Source organism: Myotis nattereri, assembly GCF_964212035.1.
Source record: "Myotis nattereri genome assembly, chromosome: 2".
Lineage (NCBI taxonomy): Eukaryota > Metazoa > Chordata > Mammalia > Chiroptera > Vespertilionidae > Myotis > Myotis nattereri.
In genome coordinates, this window is record NC_138076.1 from 210,618,229 (window position 1) to 210,631,422 (window position 13,194).

At 43.5% G+C, this 13,194-nt stretch overlaps 1 protein-coding gene across 1 annotated transcript in view; it reads left to right on the forward strand.

The window, feature by feature from the left end:
* Positions 1-13,194, forward strand: part of TNRC6B (trinucleotide repeat containing adaptor 6B) — a 218,141-nt gene that overhangs the window by 109,465 nt on the left and 95,482 nt on the right. The gene's annotated exons all lie outside the window — the stretch shown is intronic.

A 13,194-nucleotide genomic window follows, 5' to 3' on the forward strand; every position in this document is an offset into this window, starting at 1 on the left:
ACACTTCCTACTGGAGATGTGCCCACAACCAAGGTACATGCCCTTGACCGGAATTGAACCTGGGGCCTTTTCAGTCCACAGGCCGACGCTCTATCCACTGAGTCAAACCAGTTAGGGCTGAAAATTTTATATTCAACGAGAATTTGTATACTCCTCTGCTGGGAGGGTGAATTGTAGTAACCACTTTGGGAAGAGAAGCATTATCCAGTACATTTGGAAAACATGTGACCCTGAGATCCAGGTTGAGTTATAGGCACAAACCTACCCCACTAAAGAACTCTGTGTACATGCTTGTATTAGAGACATGTAGTACGGTGTTTCTAATAACATTGCAATATTGTAGTACAAATTGGAAACCTAAATGACCATCAGAAGGCAAATGGAAACATACATTGTGGCATATTAACAATGAAACTTTACAGCATTTACATGAATGATAACACAACATAACAAAAATGAATTTTAGGAACAGTGTTGAGTGAGGAAAGTAAGCCATAGAAAAATAAAATGCAGTTGACCCTTGAACAATATGGTCTTGAATTGGGCAGATCTACTTACATGCACATTTTTTTTCCAATAAAAACTGTAAATGTATTTCCCATTACTTACGATTTTCTTAACATTTTCTTATTTTATTGTAAGAATACAGTATATAATCCATATAACATATATTTGTTAATCAACTGTTTATGTTTTCAGTAAGGCTTTCCAGTCAATAGTAGGCTATTAGTAGTTAAATTTTGGGAGAGTAAAAAGTTAAATGCAGATTTTCAACTGTGTATGACTTCAAGGGTCAAATGTAGTATGATTCCATTTATAAAATTCAAAATGTGTAAAATTAAAGATAAATTTATTTAGGTTACAAAGCATTATGTGTTACAAAACAAGGGGACAATAAATATTCATTTGAGGGGTAGTCAACTTGTAGGGTAGGAAAAAATAGGATTACAAAAGGGTACGAGGGGACTGTTGGTACTGGAAATGTTCTATTCTTTTTTTATTAATATATTTTTATTGATTTCAGAGGGGAAGGAAGAGTGAGAGAGATGGAAACCTCAATGATGAGAGAGTATCATTGAACATCTGTCTCCTGCACACCCTCTACTAGGGATAGAGCCTGCAACCAGGCATGTGCCCTGACCAACCGGGAATCAAACCATAACCTCCTGGTTCATAGGTCAATACTCAACCACTGAGCTACACCGGTGGGGCATATTCTTAAACTGAGTAGTCAGTACATGGGTGTGGGTTTTTTGTATGTACTAAATATCTACACTAATAAAAGAGAAAAATGGTAATTGGCGTACGGCGATACCGTTTTCATTGGCTAATCAGGGCTATATGCAAATTAACTGCCAACTAAGATTGGCAGTTAACTGCCAACAAGATGGCGGCTAATTTGCATATGTAGGCACAATGCAGGGAGGCGAAAGGGAAAGCAGGAAGAAGCCCCCTGCCACTGACAGTGATCGGAAACCCAGGGGGGAGCTAAGAACGGCCCTGGGGCCGCCTTTGCCCTGCCCCCCAGCCATGATCGGAGAATCAGGCGCCTTTGCCGCCCTGGCCAGTGATAGCAGGAAGTAGAGGTGGAGCCAGCGATGGGAGCTGGGCACGGTGAAGCTGGCAGTCCCAGGAGCTAGGGGTCCCTTGCCTGGGCCTAAAGCGAAGCCCACGATTGCGGCGCCCCCCGCTGCCACTGCAGGTCCCTGCTGCCTGGGCCGGACGCCTAGGCCAGAGGCGTTAGGCCTGGGCAGGGGCGGAGCCTGCAACCGCAGGGAGCTGGGGGTCCCCTGCCCAGGCCTGACACCTCTGCCGGAGGCCTCAGGCCTGGCCAAGGGGCCGATCCCGTGATTGGTGATAGGAGGGTGATGAGGGTCAACTCCTCTGGCTGAGGCATCAGGCCTGGGTGGGGGGCGGAGCCGGGGATTGGAGGGATATGATGGTCCCCTTGCCCAGGCCTGAAGCCTGGGTCAGAGGGGTCAGGCTTGGGCGGGGGGTGGAGCAAGCGATCAGAGGGAGATGGGGGTCCCCTGCCCAGGCATGATTCCTGGGCCAGAGGCCTCAGGCCTGGGCGGGGGCCAGAGCCAGTGATCGGGGGGAGATGGGGGTCCCCTGTCCAAGCCTGACACCTCTGGCGGAGGCGTCCGGCCTGGGCAAGGGGCCGATCAGGCGATCGGAGGGTGATGGGGGTCAACGCCTGAGGGCTCCCAGTATGTGAGAGGGGGCAGGCTGGGCTGAGGGACACTCTCCGCCCCCCCCCCCCCCAGTGCACGAATTTCATGCACCGGGCCCCTAGTTTAATGATAAAAAACTTTTTTAAAAGTATCCCCAGAAGCTTTATTGTTTTTGAGAGTAGAAAAATAACAGAAACATCAAGTCACCATCCAAAAAGTAATTCAAGTGCTCAATACTTATTTTTACATGTGTTTTGAATTCTTTGTAGATGAGGGAGGCTTGAAAAAGGAAGTAGGGAAAGGCAGGCCTTTGTTAGTCCCATGATTTTGGCTTTGAGAAGGCTTCTGCCCCTGCAGACTTGATACTGTGTTTTAGCTGCATGTGAAAGCATATTCACATTTTCTGTGAAGCAACAATATGCCCATCTCCTGTTCATTTTATTTTTTCTTGGCATCTAAGTAATTGAGCCAGATGGAAAATATTTCCTACACTAGGTTCTCTTTCACCATATCAGCCATTTAATTTTACTGTCCCTAATCTCCTGCTGATAAGACTTCAAAATGTGAGTAGTTGACTTAGAGTCCAATTTATTCTCGTCAAAGTCGATAGCAGCCTGTTCTCAGGGCAGCCTTCCTTTAGAACATTTACTTTTCTACTAAGTTCTTTAGTACAGAAGCTTTTCATGATAGCTTATACCTTCCCCCTTATATTTAAATCAAGCACTTACTAGAGAGTAAAAACACAATAAATAAAACTGGCTTTCTTTCAGCCTTTCTGGATGGAGTCATCTTGTTAGCAATTAAAAAAGCCCAGACCTTTATCTCATCAAAACAACATGGAAAAGTCAATATTAAGCAAAAGAAAAAGAGTAAATTAATAACCTGGGCATTAGCATCAGACAAACCTAAGGTTCAAGCCTCAGCTCCATCCCTTATTATGTGCAAAAACTGTGTAACTTAAAGTCTCTGAACTTCAGTTTTCTCACTTATAAAAAGGGGATGATAATAGTTTTAACTTCATAATTTAAGGATTAGAGGACTAATATATGTAAAGCACATATTGTAGCCATTGCTGTTATTCTTGGACCAGCCCTAATTTTCATACGGTAAGCATGGGCAGGTTGGATCCTTTGGATATTCCTCCCACCGCCCTTACACCCCTCGGGTTTCACTAGGCACTTCATCTCTTCCGACAGTTTAACTAGTTGTGTGAGCATTAGCAATCATATAAAATCTTCAAAATAGTTTCTTCAACCATAGAACAGAGGTGGCAGTATAGGTGTCACAGTTTTGCTACACAGATCAAATAGTCAAGTGAGATGAGACAGTGAACGTGAAAATGCTCTGTCCTCTGTAACACACTGTGGTAACATAGGCATTGTTGACTGTTCTAACACCCAGCAACCAGCCCCCCCTCCCCAGCAGCTCTGTTAATGTTTGTTGAACATACAGAGTTTGATCTTTATAAAATACCTTTGAAGGTATGTGACTTGAATAGTCTTTTCTTAAAATTGGTAAGGGGGTTTATAAATCAACTTCTACTTTCAGATTCATTGAGAACTGTTACTACTTTGGTAAAAATTATTTTCTCTAATATATTTTTTTATGTATTGCTTTCAGTGGTTAAAATGGGTAGATGAGTCTAAAATCTTAACACTTCCCAAGTATCCTCTATTGGCAGTGGAGACAGTCTTAATGGTGAGGATTGGAAACAGACTGTTGGTAACAAACATCTACACTAATAAAAGAGAAAGATGCAAATTGACTGTACCTTTGTGATGCCCACCAGCCAATCAGGAGTGAGTATGCAAATTAACCCAACAAAGATCGTGTTTAATTTGCATATGCAGCTGCTCCAGGCCTTTGGACAGCATGGGAAGGCGGAAAGGTGGCTCTGGGCCGGAGTGGACGCAGTGCCGGCAGCCAGGGCAGTCTTCATGCATTGGGCCTCTAGTTCTTTGATACCTATCTTTCCTAAAACTTAATTAATTAGACAGAAGATAGGATTGGTTTTTTCTGTTGTGGTTTGCTGAGATTTATATTATCCTAGATTTGCCACCCTCTCTTCATGCTACCTGGATAAAGTCATTACTCCCAGGTCTTGGGCTTCCATCTCTGCACTCTAAGACTCCTTCTTCTTGTTAACAGCTCGGCTGTTCTTCTGATAAGTTTCCAAGCCCTTACTCAACATCTTTATCTGAATGCCCAAGGGCAACAAGTTTTACCACATCTAAAACTGAGCTCATTATCTCCCTGGCCTTCTTCAGCCCCAGACCTATATTCTTGCTCCTGTGTGCTCTCTCTTAATTAATAGCACATTCTTTACCAGTCACCCTAGTCTCGGTACCTGGAAATTATCCTGGACCAGAGTTTCTCAGTCTCAGACTGACGTTTGAGGGTGGATAATTCTTTGTTTGGGGGGTTTGTCCTATGTATTTTAGGGCAGCGGTTGCCAACTTTTCAGACCTCGTGGACCCCTAGTGGTCCACGGACCACCAGTTGGCGACCGCTGTTTCAGGGTTTTAGCAACATTTGTGGCCTCTATCCACGGTGTGCCAGTAGGACCCTGGTCCCCTCAGTAATGATAATTAGATGTCTTCATACATTATCAGATGTCTCCTGGGATGTAGAATCATTCCTGTTGAAAAGGACCGTGTCACATTTTTTCTTTTTCTCTCAACAAGCCCTTTTGGATGCTGCTTCCTGAATATCTTTCTGATATTTCATCTTCTCTTTTTATTCTAATTGTTCATATCTCACTTCAGCTTCTCTCCTCTTGCCTGAACTATTCTAGTAGTACTAAGAACACCACCTGTATTGGGTATTTGATGTGCTGAAGACACCATGCTTGTGTTTTACATGTATCATATGTAATCCTTACTTCGCATTTATTGTAGGTCTCTAAACCAAACCTAGCTCAAACCTTTAAACCAAAGAGGAAGTCTTGTTACTAAGAAGCCCAGGACTCCACTCTTCTCTATATTGCTAGGTGGTGCTTTGCTTAGTCTGGCAGGCTCTCCCTGCAGAGCCATCAAAGGAGGGCTGGCAGCTCTAGCCCAGCTTGTCCTTACAGCTCTCCATCTGAGAGCAGGTGGTGTCGTCAGAACTCTGGCAGCTGTCCTCAGAAGAGGCTAGTCTGTCACCTACAACAGAAATGTGCTGGAAAAGCCCTGGCTGGGTGGCTCAGTTGGTTGGAGCATCATCTTGTAAGCCAGAGGTGGCAGGCTCAATTCCCGGTATCTCCCTCCCTCTTGCTCTAAAAATCAATAAAAGCATATCCTCGAGTGAGGATTAAAAAGAAAACTGCTTAATTAAAAAAACATTTGTGTAGGAAAAGGCCCCCATTTTACTTGTAAGGAAACAGGTTCTGAGGGGAACCTTATGCCCAAGATTATCTTTTGCGTGGAGCTGGGTGGGGTCTGACTCCAAAGCCTAACTCCTTCCCTTGCTGTTGTGCTAAGGCCTAACTCATCTATTCTTTTATCTATCGCTCCTCTTGCCAAATAGCTTTCACTTCAAAGGTTCACTTTCTAGGAGGCAAATTTGGTTGCTTAATTACTTTGCTTAGTAGATTTATTCAGTGATTCTTCCCCAAGATATTGGCTCTTGCTTATCTTAGACTTATCTTAGGCTTATCTCCTGTCATTTCCCTATCTGTACTTAAGGTTCCAGCCACCACTGCTTCAAATCATCACACTTTTGCAGTTTCATGGGTTTAGTAGAGTGGTTCAAGATCATTGAGAAACAGACAGACCTTGAGACTTGGCACTGCCATCTACCAGCTCTGTGACCTTGGACCCTGCCTGGAATGCCCCGCCCATTTTGTCCCCCTAACTAAAGTCCTTCTTTAAGAGTGTTAACCCTGCCCTTTTTTGTGGCCTCTTAATGCTTCTACCCTCTTAACCATTCCATTCTTAGCCTCTGTACAAACGGCAGTTAACCCTCTTATTAGTATCCTTATTTTCGGTATTTGTTATTTTTCAAAAGTATACCTTTGGGGACAGATAGCTTGGAGGCTTTTTTTTGTTTTTTAAAAAATATATTTTATTGATTTTCTACAGAGAGGAAGGGAGAGGGATAGAGAGTTAGAAACATTGATGAGAGAGAAACATCGATCAGCTGCCTCCTGCACACGCCCTACAGGGATGTGCCTGCAACCAAGGTACATGCCCTTGACTGGAATCGAACCCGGGACCCTTCAGTCCACAGTCTGACGCTCTATCCACTGAGCCAAACTGGTCAGGGATGGCTTGGAGTTTTTATGGCCTTTGGGGATGGATCCAGGCCAAGGTTGTGGTTTCTCTGTGCTGGGTTTCTACATGTTTCCAGCATGCATCAGCTTCCCTTATAGCTTCAGCTTTGCTCCCTACCACCATATGCCTTTCCTCTCACCAGCTGAGTATTTCTTCTTTTTTAAATAGTCCTAAGCAGTGTTATCCGGTAGAACTTTCTGTGATTATAGAAATAGTCTATATCTGTGCTGTCCAATACGGTGGACAGTAGCCACATGTGGCAAATGAACATTTGAAATGTGACTGGTATAACTGAGGGACTAATTTTTAAATTTTACTTAAATTGCCACAGGTGACTAGTGGCCACCATATTGGACAGTCTGGGTCTTAACTGTTAATAATAACCCTTCCTAGTAAATGAGACTTTACATCTTTAATTTGTAACATTTGATATTCTTCTTCCTCTCTTACGGAAAACTGTTCTGTACTTCAATACCTGCTGCATCTAGAGTAACAAATGTATTAAAGTTGAATAAAGTACTTAATGCCACTGAACCATATACTTAAAAACAGTTAAAATGGTGAATTTCATGCCATGTGTACTTTACCACAATAAAGAGAGAGAGAGAGAGGAAGAGAGAGAGAGAGAGAGAGGCGGGGGGGGGGGGGAGAAAAGGCCATCAGGGAGGTTTTCTCTTAGGAGGCCGCACCCTTAGTCTGGAAGGTGTGAGCAGCAGCCCAGGAGAATGAGATGAGTGGCTTCCTGACCTGGACCTAGAGAGGCTGGAGAGCAAGTGGGAGGTGCTGTGCCATGAAGAGCCCCGAATGTCAGGCTAAGAAAATGATGCTTGGTTTGGAAAGAATGGAGGGATTTTAAACAAGCAAATGACCTGTTTGGATTTTATTTTTATAAAGCTCACTCTGGCTGCTTTATGGGAAACATAGCAGAGGGTGACAAAACTGGATCATGGGAGATATAATCAGACTAATAACAATCACCAATAATAATGTCAGCTAACATGATTCAGGAGATGATGAGAAACTGAGAATGCAAGGATGAGGTTAGGAAAGATGCCGTCTCTTATTTGAAAAATAAGATTTCCTTATTTGGAGAGGCCTTCACCCATTTTGCAGTACACTGCTGTATAGCAATAGCTAACACAAAGCTAACTGAGATATTTTCTTTAATTACTCTTTTAATGTGGAAAAAAGAACCTCGTTCAAATAATAATAGAATAATATATAAGCTCTTTTCTTTACAAATAACATTGATAGGTATTGGTGGATGAGAGAGATGGCTGTGGCTAAAAGGGTAGCACAAGGGATCCTTGTAATGGAACTGTTCTGTATCTTGTACAAATTCACACATGACAAGTTGCATAGAACCAAATACACACACACGCACATTAATCAGTGCATTTAACAGATGAAATATGAGAGTAAGGTTGGTGGATTGTATCACTGTCAATTTCCTGGGTGTGTTGTTATACTGTAGTTATGTAAGATTTACCATTGGAGGAAACTGAGTGAAGAGAATACAGGGCATCTCTGTGTTATCCTATATAATAAAAGGGTAATATGCAAATTGACCCTAACAGCAGGACGACTGGGAATGACTGGTCACTATGACACACACTGACCACCAGGGGACAGACGCTCAATGCAGGAGCTGCCCCCTGGTGGCCAGTGTGCTCCCACAGGGGGAGCTCTGCTCAGTCACAGCACAGCGGTGATGGCAGGAGCCTCTCCTGCCTCTTCAGCAGCACTAAGGATGTCCGACTGCAGCTCAGGCCTGCTTCCCACTGGCAAGTGGACATCCCCCAAGGGCTCCTGTGATGCCAGAGGGATGTCTGACTGTCAGCTTAGGCCCAATCCCCTTGGGGAGCAGGTCTAAGCCAGCAGGTAGACATCCCCCGAGGAGTCCCAGAATGTGAGAGGTCACAGGCTGGGCTGAGAGACACCCCCCCCCCCCCGAGTGCACAAACTTTTGTGCACTGGGCCTCTAGTTTCTTATAACCACATGTACAGTAATCTCAAAAAGTTTTAAAAAGAAAAAATTGAATAAAGCAAGTCTCCCTTGGAATGCCTGGTTTTCATTATTTTCCTTTTAACTGGATGTTTCTTCAGTAATTTCTACAGTAAATTACTTGTTTTGATTAAATTTGACACATTGCTAAAAAATATTTAGCTGTTTTGTCAATTCTGAGATACACACTTTTCTCTTCACCTTTAATTTAACATCTTTAAAATAAGTATGCATCACCTGGCCAATGTGGCTCAGTGGTTGAGCATCAACCTATGAACCAGGAGGTCACTGTTTGATTCCCAGTCAAGGCATATGCCCCAGTTTGCAGACTCGATCCCCAGTAGAGGGGGAGGAGGCAGCCAATCAATGACTCTCTTATCATTGATGTTTCTCTCTCCCCTCCCTCTCTCTGAAATCAATAAAAACATTTTTTTAAAAAGATGCATCTTAGAATTCATGGGGACTTGGCTATGAGTCAGTTTCATTGGCTGCCATTTTTCTTAATGGCACCTAAAAATATTAGGGTGTCGTACAATCACTGGTGCCCTAGATTTGATACATTTGATTTGTGAGTGGGTCATTCAGCCATGTTGGAAATGAACAGTGGCTGGTGAAAGTGTGTGTGTGTGTGTGTGTGTGTGTGTGTGTGTGTGTGTGTGTGAGAGAGAGAGAGAGAGAGAGAGAGAGAGAGAGAGAGAGAGAGATTTATTGGTTATTAAGTATTTGTTATTTAGCTCCAAGCCCACTATTCTATACTTTGCCTCCTGGCTGGTTGTTGGGCAGTGCCAACGGAGGTGTGAGACGGTGACTGCAGGTCCAGGGAAGGCAAAGGAACTTCTTCCTGTCTGCTTCCTCTTCCTATGAAAGTCACTTGAGCAATACTTCTTTGCCCCAGATGCAGCAGCAATTCCTTCCTATAGCAGCAGCTGAATCCATTTCCCAATTTTTCCAGTATTTGCAGGACCAGCTTCATTGCACCCCTGAAGCATTGGCACTTGACCAAGCCCCCTGCTCAGAGGCCCATGGCCCCTCCTTGGAGCCTCTTCCCTTTGTTCCCCAGCCCTAGGGCAGCTGCTATCTCTGCAATACATTAGTTCATTCTCTCTCTCTCTCTCTCTCTCTCTCTCTCTCTCTCTCTCTCACTCTCTCTCTCTCTCCCCCCCTCTCCCCCCTCTCCCCCCTTTTCAGTGACTTTATGCCTAGTTAAGAATTCTTTATATTAAAATCTCTCTTAAAATAATGAGTGTGCCCTAACCGGTTGGCTCAGTGGATAGAGCAGGGGTCCTCAAACTACGGCCCGCGGGCCACATGCAAATACAAATATTGTATTTGTTCCCGTTTTGTTTTTTTACTTCAAAATAAGATATGTGCAGTGTGCATAGGAATTTGTTCATAGTTTTTTTTAAAACTATAGTCCAGCCATCCAACGGTCTGAGGGACAGTGAACTGGCCCCCTGTTTAAAAAGTTTGAGGACCCCTGGGATAGAGCATCGGCCTGCGGACTGAAAGGTCCCGGGTTCGATTCTGGTCAAGGTCATGTACCTTGGTTGCGGGCACATCCCCAGTGGGGGGTGTGCAGGAGGCAGCTGACTGATGTTTCTCTCTCATTGATGTTTCTCTCTCCCTTCCTCTCTGTAAAAAAATCAATAAAAATATATATTTTTTTATTGATTTTTTTACAGAGAGGAAGGGAGAGAGATAGAGAGCCAGAAACATCGATGAGAGAGAAACATCGATCAGCTGCCTCCTGCACACCCCCCACCGGGGATGTGCCCACAACCCAGGCACACGCCCCCGACCAGAATCGAACCCGGGACCCTTCAGTCCGCAGGCCGACGCTCTATCCACTGAGCCAAACCGGTCTCGGCAAATATATATTATTTTAAAAAATGAGCGTGGTCTGTCTCCTGGGTGGACCTTGACTGATAACAGTGACGTCCACAGAGCCAGCAGTATGTGCCTGGACTGCATCTGAGCTTCTCTCACACACACTCTGTTCTCTGTACTCAGTGACTTTTTTGAAATAGAAATCTGGTATCTTCCTACTTAGCCTATGGATGGATGCCCATGTTCTGAGGGATAAAAGAAAATTCTTCATGGGTCCTGCAGGGTCATGGGTAGGCTGGCCCCATCTACTACCCCAGTCTCATCTCTTTACTTCACTTCCCCGTTCACTGTAATCCGGCCACACTGCTCTTATTTCAGTTCCTCAATAGTCAGGTTTCTTCCTGCTGCACAGCCTTTGTCCATGGGGTTTCCTCCACTGGGACTGCTTCTGCCACCTCCACTCCTAGTTAGCTCTTTCTTCCTTTAGGCCCAATTTAATTGTGACCTTCTCTGGAACACCCTTCTGCCCTCTGGAACATCCCACCGCATTCATTCCCAGTACCTTGTGCCCCTTAGCACTCATCACAGCCTTAGTGGGCATTTACATGAGTTTTTCTCTAATGAATGTCTCTTTCCCCAACTATACAGTTACCTTCATAAGGACAGGACTGAGTCAGTGTTTGGGTTTTTCCTTTTTCTTTTCTTTGTCCTCAGTGCCTGGTATGTGCTAAATAAATATCTGTTGATTGAACAGTAGGAAGGGACCAGTGAGTGATATCTTGATGATATCAATTCTTATTATAAGCTAAAAATTTTGAGAAAGTCTCTCTTGCTATGCATTAAATTACTTCAGTAAAAATACTGACAAAGAACCAAACCATGAGGGGGAAAATTCACTTATTAAAGTGGAAGTCAAAGTATGTTACATTAGCCTTCTGTAATATTTAGATGAAAAGACAGAATATGAAAACCTGTGTACCCTGATGAAGCCTAATTCTTATAGTAGTTTCTGTATAACCAGCCCCTCCTTAAATAAAAGTCAAATAAGAAGTTATCCTAGTTTCTTTTCTTGTCTTTGAGTGGCCATAGTCTCAAATTGGATATTTTGCTATAACCTCAACCCACAATGTATGGATATTTTTCTTCTAGAACTTTTACTCTTACTCATTGCCTTGTGTTTGATGCAACTGTGCCTTTGCCTTCCTCTCCTCTAAGTCTTCTCAGATTCTGGGTCACATGGGCAAAGCCCAAGCTAGGTGTATCCTGCATACATGCTCCTGAAGCCCATTACCATACTCCAAAAATTCATTCCAACCTTGGAATCATTTCCTTCATAGCTTTTTGTCTTCCATCACTGTATTATTGGCATCAGCTGTTTTGTAATTAACAATAAAAATGTAGAGACTTGGTACATGTCCCACATGGTAATTCCAAAATTAGTCTTTTGTTGAAACTGGATTTTACTAATTTATAAAGCCACCATTGAATGTTAGGGCTAAAAGGAACCTGACATCATCTAACCTAATTCCCGCTTGTACATGTGTGAGCCAGGGCAGAGGAGTGGCCTGCCCCAGGACTCCAGACGCCCTGGCTCGTGTGTTCGGTGAAGTGAGGGCCACAAACCTACTGTGTAAGGAGGTGTCAGGGAACGATGCACAGTGTGACTGTAAATTTCTTTCTAGGCTGGTTCTCTAGAACTGATACATCCTTTTAGTGTTGCTTTTAAAAAGCAGACTGTGCAGAAACTGAAAAAAGGCCCTCGTACTGGTACATTCTGAAAGAGGAGATTTCGGACTGTAAGCCAAGAAAATGTGACTGGAATAAACACATAATCCTTAAACATAACTGCTTTGAAAGGGACAAAACTTACTTGTCTCAGTAAATCCTGGTTTGATTGTTAAAATCTAAGGCTTATTTCTTTATAATATAGTTTATAGTGTTATGGCTACTATTTCCAGCATGCTTATAATTGTCTTAGAGATGATGACCTAATTTTTTAAAAATGTATTTTTATTGATTACAGAGAGGAAGGGAGAGGGAGAGAGAGATGGAAACATCAATGATGAGAAAGAATCATTGATTGGCTGCCTCCTGCACTCCCCCTACTGGGGATTGAGTGCGCAAACTCGGCATGTGCCCTTGACCAGAATTGAACCCGGGACCCTTCTGCCGCAGGCTGATGCTCTATCCATTGAGTCAAACCAACTAGGGCAGATGACCTAATTTAATAAAACTAGAAATAATTTTTTTAATCCTGTTACATAGCACCTTATTGATTATTAAGTGATAATGAGGACTAGGAATTCTGAGGAGGGAGGGGAAAGCTGCCAGGAAAGCTGGTATAATTGGACAGACATCATCTTTATTTCTTTGTTTTAACAAGCATTTTTGAGTGCCTTTCTTGGGCTAAGATTGGGTAGCACAGAGGGACCAGAGAAAAGGCACAAGGTGACAGTGGGTTCTGGTAACAGAAGGTGAAGGTTTGTATATGGAGGTATGGTAGAGGAGATGGGGATATAAGTTGATGCCACATGAATGGTGGACTTGAAGAGCCAGGTTCAGGAGTGGAGGCTTGCTCACGGTGGGTAATGTGAATTCTTTTTCCAAACCAGGACTACCTTTTGAGCAACAGACTTCCTAGACATTCTGGGAAGAAGGTTCACCTGCCTCTTCAGTTGTTAGGCTAATCTGGGCAGATACCATCATGTACACATACAAAAGAGTTAAGTTGCTATTAGATGCAGGTATCTGATTAAAAGTCAAATGAGCCTTTATTGTTATAGTTACCCCATTGTACAGAGATTATTTACTATTTCCTCTCCCTGGGAGACTAAGCTCAGCCTTGGAAAAGTGGGGCCTATGTCTGTTCACCTCTCTATCCCCAGGACTAGGATAATAACCTCGCTTTAATTTGGTAGGTGGACAATAAACATTT